At 41.1% G+C, this 16,348-nt stretch overlaps 1 protein-coding gene across 1 annotated transcript in view; it reads left to right on the top strand.

Moving 5' to 3' along the window:
* Positions 1 to 16,348, top strand: part of DIABLO (diablo IAP-binding mitochondrial protein) — a 200,143-nt gene that overhangs the window by 63,920 nt on the left and 119,875 nt on the right. The window lies entirely within an intron of this gene.

The following is a 16,348-nucleotide window of genomic DNA, read 5'->3' as shown; positions in this document are numbered from 1 at the left end:
CAGCGTCTCCTGGTCCCTGAAGCTGTAGAGTCAAGGTCTCCTTCTTCACACCTGAAGCACCCGACATCGGTGGGCATTCGTCTACTGAGCCCCTGGCCACTCCTGAGTGACCCAGACTCTGTCCCCCCTTCTTTAAGGTTCCTTCCATCAAGAATCCACCTGTGGGTTCCACCAGACTCTTTCTTCTTTCCAGCAGTGGCATTTCTTTGAAGACTCCAATTGAGCACAACAGCGGTTTTCGATGCCATTTCAGACCTATGCACCTGGCTTCCCTGGGATAGGTAACTCTGGTATCCACGGGTGAGGTGGGTCTCCAAAGTTCTATGTTTAAAAGGGTTTCCTCGCAATCCTCGCAATCCACTGGGAGGGGTCCTTTAACTTTAAAACTGCAACCGCGACTCTCCCATTGAATTGTACGTAGCACACGGTCGTGTTCTCACACTGCACCCGTCCTCCGTGGGGTCCCTACTTACTCACCTTGGGTGGTTCCTTGGGGTCCCAGCGATTCTAGACATTGTCTTGACTTGAGTCGTGGTTCTTATACCACTATTTCAGTATATGGGTTGGTCTCCCCACCCGTAAGGCCACTTTGTATCAATGCTACTGTGGTGTATTTACTATGGGTACTGTATCGATCCCCCTATTTCTGACCCTTGTCTGGTTAATAATTAACTAGCAGCCATTCAACTGCACAGAAACCCGTTATCTGATTAGCCACACAACGGCACAGAAGCCCGTTATCTGATTAGGTCATAGCGCATGCCATCTCATTAGGCAAGCACTATTTCTCCAGCCCCCTAATAGGCATACGGTGTTCTCAAAACAAATCAAACCTACCACGACCTGGGAAATCCCCACAGCCATTGTTTTGATTTAGCCGAGAACTTCAGTAAAGAATGTGCGAACGACCAGTTCGTATGACATCCTTATTGACGTATTTATGTCCATCCTTGCGTCAATCCCGGCACCTTTCAGGTATAAATAATACCGACATTGCCTTAAGCAAACACACAAGGTGGTGACAAGATTGGAGCAGCGAGACTTGCCGAGGAGCCCAGCTGACAGCGAAGCCCACAGACGCTGCCCCTCCTTTCTGACGCGCTGAGAGAGAGAGACGCTGCCTTTTCTCCTGCCGAGAAATCCAGCTCTGGCGCTTCCAAGCCGCCCTTGCGGGCAGCTGGAATATCAAGACCTGAGATAGAGATACCAGCCCTCCAGCCTTCTAAACTCCCAGGTACTGAACTGAATAACCTTTGTAGAGAATTCTTGAAGCAGACCCTTGGCAAAGCAAACTTAACTTAAACTGCTACTTATCTACTCCCGCCCACGTATTAGGCTTAGGTCAGGTACATTGGGGTAGGCGTAGTTAGAAGCACCAGTTGAGTACGATTAGTCAATGTATATATGTATGTATCTATTTTATCCATTTTAAGTATCATATGGCTAAGAAACCATATCAATGCTTTTACAGTATTATTTTATAATTCTGTTATTACTGTATGCACTTTACTTAACAATAAGTATTGCAATAATAGCGATTCATTTCTCTTGTATGAGAAAAGAGACTGATCAATAAATAACATCTTTTTATTGAACACGCCCGTCTCTTCCTTTTCTCTACAATCTGGTGAAACTAAGAATGCACTGAACTGACTGAGTAAAATAAGTTGTCTTTTGTTTTCACACGACTCTAGAGATACACTCTTGATTAGGGGAGAGCAAAGTTGTCATGTTCTATGGTTGTCAGAAACTAAATCCCTTCTTGTCTATTCAAGAAAGTTTCTAGTGAACTCTGAGCTAGCTGGCACACACATAACTTTAAGTCTAATATCAACAGTAGAAGACCTAGTTAACCTCTGTCCTACGTCTATACTATTGAAGATATTATTCCAATGCGCAGAGCCTATTGGGATAATAGGAACTACACTACATGGCGCCCAACGGTTTGGATAGGCGATAAATCTAACGTAAGACATTAGAGTAACTCAGTCGTGCTTTTTCACACAGACCCCTTTTCCCCATAATACTCCAAAGACGTCTGGAGTGGGTGGAAGGTTAAATCCGCCAAACTTAGTAGGAGGAGACTCCTATGTATGGTTCTTGGTTTATTCAACGTTGAAGGATACACTGTTCCAAAATATTGTGCATCTAATCTTTGTTTCCATAAAAACCTGATCTGCAAATAAATAAAATAACTTTCTTGACATTAGAATGTCACAAGCTGAAGAAGAAGAAAGGGAGACAGTTAGAATAGCAGCTCAACTCCTAGCTGCTGACAATAGTCTCCTACAGCAAGACCCGGAGGCAATACTCATCCCGGTCAACATAAGAAAATCTATAACTTTAAAACTTATAGAAAATGGGCTGACACCGAGAGGTGGTACAGTCCTATTCGTAATTGAGGCACACGAATATCGGCAGACAGAGGTATTCTATTCATGGATAAACTTTCCATCAGCAAACGCTGTAACAAAGGACTTCCACTATTACAAAATAGAGGAACTTCCTAATGAGTACACTCCTTTCGAGGAGGTGGAAATACCACTCAAATACCAAGAGCACCTGCTCTGGTTTAATGGCGCCCTAAAACATAATAATCACATCACCAGGCTCGGTCCACTAGGAAGACCAGGAGCAACGTGGCCGGTCCTATCCGGCTACACACCACATCCAGACATTGAAGAAATGTCTGCACCCGATCTTTTAGCACAGCTAAAACAACTAATTAAAATACACAGACAATTAGTCCAATATGTAATGCGGACTTCAACAGTCCAACCAGCTATTAAAATTCCACAGCTGATCCCTCACCAGGGGAACACAAATAAAATTACACCACAGAACATACAGTCATGTCTAGGTAAAGTACCCGCAAAACGGGAACAAATTCCATTCTGGTTAGCACAAAAAATCACTCAAATAGAGGCGGTATTTCCAGATACCACCCCGGTTGAGAAACACAGGATTCTGACTATCTGTCTTCCAATGGGAATCGCACCACATGTGGAGGACTGTGACACTTGGGGTACAGTCTTTGCTTCCATTTACACAAAAACACATGGTGTTCCATCCATGTCAGTAATACCAGATGTGCTAAAACAAATTCAAGATGAATACGGTCCAGAACCTGCTTTAACTCTTGGTATGAAATTACTAAAAGACTTCAAGCAGGTCTCGGCAATATTATTAGCCAATATAAAAGGAGAAGCAGCAAATGTGGCGATCCGCCAGAGGTTGAAAGAGACAGATATAGCAGACCAACCATTTGAAATTGCCAGAATCATAGAAAAATCCTATGAAGCACTAGGAAGAGATAGTTTGGGTGGAAAACCGGTGAAACCCCAACTCATTGAAAAACCTGAAAAAATATTTATTAAAAATAATCTAAACACTCAAAAAAAGAGCTGGGATGGAAATAAACAATCCACTCCTAAAGAAAAAAGATTCCAGTCCAGAGGAAGGTCTCCTCGGCGAAGAGAAAGATCTCCGGACCAAGGACACAAGTCTCCCCAAAGGGAGCCCTCTGAGAAAAAATACAACCTTAGAAATAGGGATAATCTGAAGAAACCTGATAGATATCAAGATATTGATACACGTCCCTCTCAATCTTTTCAGACTTCCTCGCAGAAATCGGAAAGAAGAGGACGATCAGAGCACAGGGAAGAGCACGTCAAGTCCAAAGACAAGGAACCTGCTCATCAAAATAAAAAATTACAGTTTCCAAAAAAGAAGGTAGCCAGTATTAAAGTAATCAACCATGCCGAGAATACTGAGGACACAGCTGAAAAACGGAGAATGGGCTCAGACAATGCTAGACAGCGCAGCAGAAGTGAGCATAGCTCGCAAGATCCTTATGAATCATCTGGAGACAGTGGACACGAATGAATACATTCAGGTGGAAACTGCAGATACCAGAGTTAGCAAACCTCATAAAATATATGAAATAACATTGCGTATAGAGGGGGATAAGACTAGGAAAATAAGGGGTCTCTTTTGGGATAATCTCTCCAAGGGCTATGATATCCTTCTAGCTGAAAGAGACTGGCCACCAGAGTTTGTCAGGGAGTGCCCTCATGGCGAAGAAATAATTATGCCTGCCTTCTCAAATCATATTCCAATTCATAAAAAATATACACTTGCAAGAAAGTGGGCAGTAGCCCAAGCTCCTGCATTATATAAAAACCATGTGGGGTGGGATGGGATGAGGACTCTCCTCCTCACAAAATCCAGTTAAAATCACAACCTACTGCTCAGAGGCAGTACCCAATTAAGCAAGAAGCTAATAAACGGGTAAAGGAGATCCTAGATCAACTTGAATACCAGGGGGTGATTGAAACCTGCCCCTCACAAATGAATAATCCTTTGTTTCCTGTCTCCAAACCAGACAATTCATATCGTCTTGTTTTGGACTACAGACACCTTAACTCATGTTGCAAAACCTTTGCAGTACAAAACTTGCATAGTGCTGCACTAATGAATAACATAGTGCGCAAAAAATACAAAACAACATTAGACATCTCTAATGGATTCTTCTGTCAAAATATAGCACCAGAGAGCAGATATTTGACCGCGTTCTCAATAAATGGCGCGCAAAAACATTTCTGTCGTTTGCCCCAGGGGTTCAAGAATAGCCCAGGATTATTCTCAGCAAGAGTAACAGAGTTACTACAAATATATGATGATGAGGCATTATCTTATGTCGATGACATCTATCTAACAGATGATGACTTGGATACTCACTTGAAGAGAGTGAACACCATAATACTTGGGTTTGCAGCAGAGGGTTACAAATTCAACTTTAAAAAGTCAAGAATTGCCCATCTAACTGTCCTGTTTTTAGGATATGAACTATCAAGTGAAGGCAAGAGCCTGGCGGACAATTTCCTAGAGAAATGTGCTGTAATCCAAGCACCTAGAACACTAAAAAACTTACAATCAATTCTAGGTTTCCTAAATTTCGGAAGAACTTACATTATAAATTATGCAGAGAGAGTTAAACCTCTCTATGATCTTATAAAACCAGATTTTAAAAGAATTAATTGGACTCAAAAACACACAGAAATTTTGAGATCTTTACAAACAGATATGTTAGTTAAAACAAAATTACAAACACGTGACAACACACGCAACCTTGTGATTCGAGTCATCCCAGGAAGATGCGGATTCACATACCTGACCTCTAATGAGGGAGAGAAGGTACCAATTGCATACAAATCACACTTGTACACAAAAGCTGAAATGAAATTTAGCCCAACGGAAAAAATTCTAACTGCGGTACAGACTGCAGTAGCAAAAGAACGAGCCCTAGCCCAAGGTAAACAAATAATCATCGTGACACCGATACCAGCCCTGGAGGTGGTAACAAAGGCAAGCATTCCGAATGCTAAAGCACTCCATCCAAGATGGATGCAATGGGCTAATTCTCTTGCTGCAACAGACGTGGCATACGAATTTGATCCCAACTTAAAAACACAAGAGTTTCTCCAATATGAATTCGAATGTCCTCTGCCGACCGAAATTCTGCCTCTAGAACATTACGGCTGTATAATATATACAGACGGATCAGCACAACCCGCAGTGGGGGGTAAGCAAGCTTACAGTGCTGCGTGCGCGATTGTTAAAGGTCGCTGGCACGAGGGAAAATTTAAACCAGTGGTTACTAAAACGCAATCTCTAGGAGACTGTACAGCTCAAAGAGCAGAACTACTGGCGTTCAAGATGGCGCTTGAAAATACCGATCGAGAATTCCCCACACTCATAGTGTGGGATTCATATTATTGCGTCCAATCTTACAATGAATACTTGCAGATCTGGGTTCAGAACGGTTTTAAAGATGCAAAAGGTGGCACAATCAAGCATAAAATGCTTTGGGAACAAGTAGTTCTTTTGCAAAAGGAACTACAAAAGACTCACGTGATACATACACTGAGTCATCAGCGTGATGGCGTTCATGTTGAAGGGAATTCATTGGCTGATGAGGCCGCGAAGGCAGCTGTGCAAACCGCTTCCGTAGCTGCCATCACTCGGTCAAAAACAAAAATAGACAGCGAAATATTACAGGCTGTCAGCGCTACAGTAAAAGATGCGATAGAAACACTCCCGAAAGGCTTTCCAGTAAAGTACTCATACATAACTGATGCAAATAATGTTCCGTTTGCTCGAATCCCTGGAGTGGGGGATAGGGCAATTCCAAACATGGAACATAGGTTAGGACTCATCATAGCGGCACACGAAGGGCTTGCTTCTGTACATGCTGGCGTTTCAGCCACAGTATCATTATTAAAACAGAGATACTGGTGGCCACAAATGAGACGACAAACAAGGAACTATGTTCTAGAATGTGAAATATGTCAAAGAATGAAAGTATCAACAGTGAAACGACCAGCACAGACGCCCCTTCTAATCTCAGATAAACCATTAGCCTGTGTTTACCTGGACCACTGTGGTCCCTTACAAAGGGATGGTAACTATAAATATATCTTGGTCGCAGTGGATTCATGCACGAGATTCATATGGATGTGGCCCCAGCGATCGGCTGACGCCAGAACTGTTATAAGAGATTTGCGAGTATTTATCGGCACATAAGCAATTGGCATGCTACATTCTGACCAAGGTCCTGCTTTTAGCTCTCGAGCTTATAGGGAGGCCATGACCAGCATGGGCATTGCATTGCGGTATTCTTGTCCATTTCATCCTGAGGGAAACGGAATCGTAGAAAGAAAAAACCGTGACATAAAGCAATCTATAACAGCAAAGGTATTAGGTTCAGGAGCTGGGTGGGTCAAACATTTAATAAGTGTCCAACGTAGTCTAAATAACCTGCCAAGAAATTCTCTGAAAGGACTCAGTCCGTACGAACTATTGTTTGGGACTAGAATGTTAATCCAGGACTTAGATAGTCAGACTTCAGTGGTTAAAGAAAAATGCTTTGACATCAAAGATCGCTTGGCTATTTTACAGGACTTAAATGAAACAAGAAAAGACCTGAGCAACATAAAGTTGAAACAGCAGCCAACAACCACTGAAGAAAAACCACCTGTCCCAGCAAGGCCTGTCTGGATTCCAAAAGTCGGGGATCTGGTCAGAGAGAAGATCGCGGTAAAGAAGGAATTTGGGCCTTCTTACAGAAAAGCAGTTCCTGTCTTGTCTGTCAACGGGACAAGATCAGTAGTGCTACCGCCCCTTGCTGGTAAAAAGGAGAACCGAGTCATATCCATCGACCTGGTTAAACCACAATCATGTGGCCGATAACAAATAGTAGGCCAAGTGGACTCCCAAGAAGTAGCAGAACACCAAAGTTTGCTACATCCACAGAGGTTCAAACTGAAAGACTGATCACATTTGGAAAATCTACAGTGAAACAACAAGGACTATGCAACAGAGCAATGGAACTTGAACCTCTTAAAACCCAAATCAAAGCTTTTCATCAAAAAACAACAACCTACGATGATGTAACTACAGAGTTTTCTAATGAAACAAAGCAAAAGCCAAAAGCAAAAAGTAATCCAGAAGCAATTGGAACAATTGACAGAACAGCATCCGGCTACTTCATCAACTTCGATGATTCTTCAGAAGGACAAAGCGAACCAGAAGTACAGCCATCAACAAAAACTTTTAAAGACAAAGCAAAGGAACTTTTTCATCAACTAAAGAGAACCTATCTGACTTCTCCATGGATTGAAATTTGGGTGACATTAGGTGCATTTATCCTCATACTTTGGCTCATCATGGTACTATGCTTGGGACATTTCATTGAGGGAAAATATGCTACAATGGACACAGCAAGCCAGAAAATCAACTTGGTCGTTAAACCACACACATCTTCACACGTCAAGAAAAGAGAACTTTCTTCAGTGAACTTCACAGCCAATCCTATACCAGGCGGTGTAGCATGGGACAATACTGATTATGAAATCTATGGCCCGGTTGAAATCCTGAAGTATCCACACCAATTTAAGATCTCGTTAAGTGACTTTGTAAAACCTAGCACATTTGCTGATGATTGGGACTTTGAAAGTATTTATGATATGATGTCTGACCTAGTAATGTCTGCTAAATTTACAGAACATGATTATTTGCAGGGTTCGTCTAATTATGATCAAATGTTCTGCTATAACCACCATGGTAACCATTATCTCCATAAATCTCCACAACCTAGAAATGTTTTAAATTATAACCAATGGGAACATTGTGCTACTCCTCCAAAGGGTAGTTCTAAAACATTTTATGATAAATATTCATACTTTTCAGGGTTTAACACAAGTAAAACCACTTCAAATACTGGGGCGTATTGACGCCCCAATCCGGACGCACAGCTTTGAATCGTGCATTGCAATAATGCCACAATAAGTCCATTTTCATCAATTTGTATTCAATTAATCCACTAGTTAAACATTTCAAACTCGTTAATCTGTCACATGTACGCCACTTATAGATGCCTGTATTCCTTTAAACGCTGAAGGTATGCACGTGGCTTTGTCCTAAAGCACGGAATGCAACATAAGTATTTCTCCTGAGATAATCTTTTTCACCCAATGCATTTCGAGCCCCTCACGGCTCTTCGTCAGGGGTCTATCTACAAATTCAAAACATTTCGGTTAGACTAAACATTCACAAATTCCTGTCGCAAGAGTATTATCCGCAGATGCAACAATAGAGAGGTATATACATACTATTTACGTTCTTCCCGCCACTAACGTTTTTGCCCACTGAAATCAATTAAACCTGAATGAATGCTGGTTCCAACTTCTTTAACTCACTCATTTCATTTTGTTTACACCGTGTGAACTTAAACACCCACTGCTTAGTTCCCATGAATGTGAATACACCACCTTTTACAACCCCCAAACATAATCCCATACCTTCAATAAGACATTCTGGTTCCTACTCTCCATCCGATCAAAAACCCAACTCTGTTCATCAATGCCTCACTCCATTTCCAACGGCTGTGTTGTGATCCCACCCCTTTCTCATCATTTAAACTCTCGCTTTAAACTCACGGTTCCTCCCCTTCAAAGCATCAAACTACCAGTCCCAGAATGCCTTACAAAAAGTCCATCAACTAATCTCATGCAAGTGTTGTACTGTTTGTAGTTCAAAAATGACTTATTTTCACTTCGTAACCCCTCTCCCAGTCATTTAAACACATTGACATTGAATTCCCCGCCCACCCGTGAATGTCACATTAAACGCTAATGGCACCGAGTATGACTAGATCACTAAACAAACCCGCTGATTTTACTCATCAATATCGCGCTTTCTGTCAAAACGTGTAGTTAACGATATGTCCAACCGCTGATGATCCCTATAGCTTTAAAGTCGTAGTTCATCAGATCCACTTAGAGAAACAGGATTGTCAAAGACTGCCATGTGACCATGTGGTTAATGTTTTTTTCATCATCTGTTGTTCCTGGGTGCTACTCGTCGAAGGCAGAATAGTGATACTTCATCAAAAAACAAATGACGCCGTGCACACCTTAATTCTCCAGTTAGTCTCTGTATAAGTTTCCACCTGTGTTGCGTGCGAAGCCCGGTATCGTGAGCTGCCAAATCACGTGTTGGTTAAACCACTTCAAATACTGGGGCGTATTGACGCCCCAATCCGGACGCACAGCTTTGAATCGTGCATTGCAATAATGCCACAATAAGTCCATTTTCATCAATTTTTATTCAATTAATCCACTAGTTAAACATTTCAAACTCGTTAATCTGTCACAGGTGGAAACTTATACAGAGACTAACTGGAGGATTAAGGTGTGCACGGCGTCATTTGTTTTTTGATGAAGTATCACTATTCTGCCTTCGACGAGTAGCACCCAGGAACAACAGATGATGAAAAAAACATTAACCACATGGTCACATGGCAGTCTTTTACAATCCTGTTTCTCTAAGTGGATCTGATGAACTACGACTTTAAAGCTATAGGGATCATCAGCGGTTGGACATATCGTTAACTACACGTTTTGACAGAAAGCGCGATATTGATGAGTAAAATCAGCGGGTTTGTTTAGTGATCTAGTCATACTCGGTGCCATTAGCGTTTAATGTGACATTCACGGGTGGGCGGGGAATTCAATGTCAATGTGTTTAAATGACTGGGAGAGGGGTTACGAAGTGAAAATAAGTCATTTTTGAACTACAAACAGTACAACACTTGCATGAGATTAGTTGATGGACTTTTTGTAAGGCATTCTGGGACTGGTAGTTTGATGCTTTGAAGGGGAGGAACCGTGAGTTTAAAGCGAGAGTTTAAATGATGAGAAAGGGGTGGGATCACAACACAGCCGTTGGAAATGGAGTGAGGCATTGATGAACAGAGTTGGGTTTTTGATCGGATGGAGAGTAGGAACCAGAATGTCTTATTGAAGGTATGGGATTATGTTTGGGGGTTGTAAAAGGTGGTGTATTCACATTCATGGGAACTAAGCAGTGGGTGTTTAACTCACTCATTTCATTTTGTTTACACCGTGTGAACTTAAAGAAGTTGGAACCAGCATTCATTCAGGTTTAATTGATTTCAGTGGGCAAAAACGTTAGTGGCGGGAAGAACGTAAATAGTATGTATATACCTCTCTATTGTTGCATCTGCGGATAATACTCTTGCGACAGGAATTTGTGAATGTTTAGTCTAACCGAAATGTTTTGAATTTGTAGATAGACCCCTGACGAAGAGCCGTGAGGGGCTCGAAATGCATTGGGTGAAAAAGATTATCTCAGGAGAAATACTTATGTTGCATTCCGTGCTTTAGGACAAAGCCACGTGCATACCTTCAGCGTTTAAAGGAATACAGGCATCTATAAGTGGCGTACATGTGACAGATTAACGAGTTTGAAATGTTTAACTAGTGGATTAATTGAATAAAAATTGATGAAAATGGACTTATTGTGGCATTATTGCAATGCACGATTCAAAGCTGTGCGTCCGGATTGGGGCGTCAATACGCCCCAGTATTTGAAGTGGTTTAACCAACACGTGATTTGGCAGCTCACGATACCGGGCTTCGCACGCAACACAGGTGGAAACTTATACAGAGACTAACTGGAGAATTAAGGTGTGCACGGCGTCATTTGTTTTTTGATGATTTAACACAAGTAATGCAGAAACATTTTATTTCAAATTGTCGAATAAGACAGGTATGAAGACCATGCTTACAAACACAAAATTGATATATTCAGATTCATTTTTTGAGCAAATGAATACATTTGGTTTTGATTTCTGGAACAATAACATTGAAACAAAAACAGTTTGGAGTACAAAAGATTGCCAAGTACAAGGTATAGAATCATTGTTCAGAGCCTGCATGATCCCAGAACAAATTATATTTTTGAATGACCCTATTCAACAAACTACCTGTCTTGGCTTAGCCAAAATCAAAGACTTAAACAAACCGTCTATTCCAAAGCCAACAACGACCAGTAATAACTCTATGGATGTTGAGATAGACGTGAACCATATTTTAAACCAAAACAGAACACATCCTGATTGGAAACAATGGTTGATCTGGCCCACAGACACTAATAACTGTCAAGACAGATTCCTGAACAAAATACAGGGGTTCAAATTGACCAGGCCAGACCCTAGATATTCCCAAAGACAACATCCAGGGATAGTAACTACTTACAGTGTGGGCAAGCTCTGCCTTCAATGGCTACAAACATCCACACTGGCAGAAATTAAGCAACACCTAACTTTACTTCAAGAGGGTGCTGACTTGCGTGATTTCATTATGGGACCACGCAAACAGCGTCAAAAACGTTTCATAGCGGCCTCTATATATGCAGCTTACAATGAAGTTTGGAAAGTAACTTAAATTGAGACAGCAGAAAAAATACGGGAAATTGACCGTATTAATTTGGAAAAATCACTTTCTGTTGTGGACAATGGGTTAATGATTCTGTCCTCCAGAATATATTCACTGGACAGTATTGTGTCTTCAGCAATCGATATAATATCGCAAGACTTACTGATGTGACAACACGGTCAGTCCCAATTGCGTTCTATTGTAAAACTTGGCTGGACGTTACAAAATCTGCGTTCAGGCTATGTGCCTTGGCGTTTAATCAACACAACGTCACTATTTAATATCTTTAACCTTACTGATAAACAAATCAGTTTGGCACAGAAGGGTGCTGACTATACAATTCTGAGCATTGAAAAACTTGAGAGATTACCATTGACAATGTCAGAACGACCTGTCATTGAATGGATAATACATGGGATAATAAATATTCCGATAACAACTTTCCAGTTTCAATACTGCCAAAAATATATACAGGCAGGCCAGTATGAAAGGTTGGGTAAAGGATACATTAAGTCAACATGGAACTTGCCCTATACACACGCATGTGTTAGTAATAAAGGACAAAGTGTATTCCTTAGTGGCAATAATTGTGAAAGGTCACTAAGCGGTACACTTCTGTGTCAGGGTATTAGTTTGCATGGAGCATGTGAAGGGACTTCAAATAACCTTTCATGTCACCAGCTAGGCATACCTGCAACACAAATAGAACCATTCTTTAGGAGACTCTCGAACGGGAGTTACATTCTAATTGTAGATCGCAGATGTTGCAGTCTGCTGCCCGGAAAACCTTATCTCATAACCGTGACTACGAAGGTCATGTGCTGTGAACGAGTATTGTTCCCAAACGATGCCCGAGACAGGGAGGCAAGATTATGGCCCAGTTTGAAAATTTCTTCTATTCGAATTGATACTTTAAGCAGAATGAAGACAGTGCTCCTACAGACGCCAACCGTGTTAACGTCATCAAAAGAAACGTATGATCTCCAAGTTGCAAGGACAACTGCTGAGATTCATTCACTGTTATCAACCAATTCCCCCATACATTTCGCAGAAATAATGAGCGAAATCTTAAACATTTCTGATACAAGTGGAATCGCAAGTGTATTTAAGACAGTGTTTTCGGGAGCTTTAACCCCATTCAAAGCCATCCTAGGTATTTTTCCTGATTTTGTCCATTCCATCTTTGGTGGACTTCCTCTCCTTTTGGGACTAGTGGCAGGAATCCTATTTTTGATCCTGTTACTTCGCTATGGCAAACCACGTCACAGACAAGACACCAGCGACAATGGAAGAAACAATCCGAGCTATTGGCTACCAGGACCGCATAACTAAAGTCCTTAGACTAGCACGGCTACGAGATTTGAACATGACTTGGTTTCTTTCATTCAGACCGATGTGGCAAAGTTGTGTTATGCCTGTATTAAGGTGCATGCTATGCGGCGAAGAATGCGTGTTGGACACCTGTCTGACACTACAATCGGATGTGCCAATGGACGCAGAGACTCTGTTGGGTCCGGTAACGGCTCATGCATTGTACTGTCCCCAGCGGCTACCAATCCTGATGACGGCATTCGTGGAGGCTTCACCACTACGATTGAAGAGTAGTGAAGTACGAGATGAAAGCAGCATCGATCAGGTACAACCTTCTGTCAGCTATGCTGATCGAAACATCAATGAAGGCAATCATGCTCATGAATTCATGGTAACAACTTTTTCCGAGTTAGTGGAACTTTCGCAAGAAGCTGTTGATAGTTTTTTCGACAGTCTCAATAATATGATGTTTTCACCAGAGCAGAAAGAATGACTTTGAGCAAACTAGCACACGGCGTTCCCTACACCCTGAATTTGGTCTTCAACTTTGAAAATAAAACAAATAAGAAATTTTCTCACCAGTTTTAACAGAGAGCGAGACATTTTTTTTCCCCTTCCATTCCAAAAATATTTATGATTTTTTTGGGACACTTATCTTCTGCTTAACGTAAGACTATTCTTAGAGAACAAAATTTCTATATTTAGCTACTCTAGAGACATTAGTTACCCTCTAGCATGTTCACAAGTATTCATGATTTTGTGATGAGATGGTCTCGACCTTTTTTTCTGTATTAAGAGCCATTTCATGTGTAATTTCCGCATTTCGTTCATACTGATTTAAAGATATGCGTATTAGATTTAGCATTATTATACTGCTTGATGTGCATATAGTAACTATACTCATCTTTTCGTGTATTTGCATTTCCAATTTTCAGAATGCATTTGATTGTATTTTGGGGTGGTTCGGTATACACATGCACTACTAGTATGTTTACTATGCCTAGACTTGTAAATATGGACATAGATTACGTGGAGTGGGTGTGGTGTATTTACTATGGGTACTGTATCGATCCCCCTATTTCTGACCCTTGTCTGGTTAATAATTAACTAGCAGCCATTCAACTGCACAGAAACCCGTTATCTGATTAGCCACACAACGGCACAGAAGCCCGTTATCTGATTAGGTCATAGCGCATGCCATCTCATTAGGCAAGCACTATTTCTCCAGCCCCCTAATAGGCATACGGTGTTCTCAAAACAAATCAAACCTACCACGACCTGGGAAATCCCCACAGCCATTGTTTTGATTTAGCCGAGAACTTCAGTAAAGAATGTGCGAACGACCAGTTCGTATGACATCCTTATTGACGTATTTATGTCCATCCTTACGTCAATCCCGGCACCTTTCAGGTATAAATAATACCGACATTGCCTTAAGCAAACACACGAGGTGGTGACAAGATTGGAGCAGCGAGACTTGCCGAGGAGCCCAGCTGACAGCGAAGCCCACAGACGCTGCCCCTCCTTTCTGACGCGCTGAGAGAGAGACGCTGCCTTTTCTCCTGCCGAGAAATCCAGCTCCGGCGCTTCCAAGCCGCCCTTGCGGGCAGCTGGAATATCAAGACCTGAGATAGAGATACCAGCCCTCCAGCCTTCTAAACTCCCAGGTACTGAACTGAATAACCTTTGTAGAGAATTCTTGAAGCAGACCCTTGGCAAAGCAAACTTAACTTAAACTGCTACTTATCTACTCCCGCCCACGTATTAGGCTTAGGTCAGGTACATTGGGGTAGGCGTAGTTAGAAGCACCAGTTGAGTACGATTAGTCAATGTATATATGTATGTATCTATTTTATCCATTTTAAGTATCATATGGCTAAGAAACCATATCAATGCTTTTACAGTATTATTTTATAATTCTGTTATTACTGTATGCACTTTACTTAACAATAAGTATTGCAATAATAGCGATTCATTTCTCTTGTATGAGAAAAGAGACTGATCAATAAATAACATCTTTTTATTGAACACGCCTGTCTCTTCCTTTTCTCTACAATCTGGTGAAACTAAGAATGCACTGAACTGACTGAGTAAAATAAGTTGTCTTTTGTTTTCACACGACTCTAGAGATACACTCTTGATTAGGGGAGAGCAAAGTTGTCATGTTCTATGGTTGTCAGAAACTAAATCCCTTCTTGTCTATTCGAGAAAGTTTCTAGTGAACTCTGAGCTAGCTGGCACACATAACTTTAAGTCTAATATCGACAGTAGAAGACCTAGTTAACCTCTGTCCTACGTCTATACTATTGAAGATATTATTCCAATGCGCAGAGCCTATTGGGATAATAGGAACTACACTACACTACTTAAGATTGTTTCTGTGCTATAGTATTGTCAGGGCTCGACAAATCCACTCAACCGCTCGCATTTGCGAGAGAAATTTTATGAGGTTGAGCTATTTTTAGGTCCTACTCTCCCTTTCTGGCGAGTAGGAAAACATACTAACTTTTGTCCTCTGTCTTTGAAAACAGAGCAAATGTGACAAGATAACAAGATTTAAAGGCCTTTTTATTGCTCACAAAGCAAATGAGCAATAAAGATGCCTTTAAATCTTATCTTGTCACATTTGCTCCGCTTTCAGAGACGGAGGTCAAGTAGGTTACTGTTAGGTCGAAGAGATTTTTCAAGGTACTAGACCTACAGGACTAGTACCATTTTTCAGATGTTTTGAGCCCTGATTGTGTGCTTTGTGTTTATCTGCGTGTAGCAGATACTGTGAGGTATTTAAGGTGTTATAATAATAAATATATATTCTTATAACTACTGTGTGGTTCTCCTTTCATTTAGCCAATACAATAAGATTGCATTCTGGTGAAACAAGCTGCTTAACATTCCTTCAAGACTAAGCCTGAAGGCTGCTCTCCACAGCTTCCACTTGGATAGCTTTCTAAGGTTATCTTTGACCTCTTAAATCACCGTAAGGGTTGTTTTGACTGGTGCAAGGTGCCGGGCAGCATATACCAGGCTAACTTCTCACAAAAATATTTTAACTTTTAAAATTAAAAACAAACTTGTTTAAAAATGTAAACCTTTATTTTAGTTATAATAGGCTCCTTTGCAAAATCGGTTATCTTAGAACCATTATTTTAGAATCAAAATATTTAGTAACATGTTTTTGCTGTATTTTGTATGTATAGAATCCTCTCTAACTGACAATTATATTCTCAGTAAAACAG

The sequence above is a fragment of the Lissotriton helveticus genome, chromosome 11 (assembly GCF_964261635.1).
Source record: "Lissotriton helveticus chromosome 11, aLisHel1.1, whole genome shotgun sequence".
Classification (NCBI taxonomy): Eukaryota; Metazoa; Chordata; class Amphibia; order Caudata; family Salamandridae; genus Lissotriton; species Lissotriton helveticus.
Note: the sequence above shows the minus strand (reverse complement) of the source record. Positions and strands in the feature narration are given on the sequence as shown.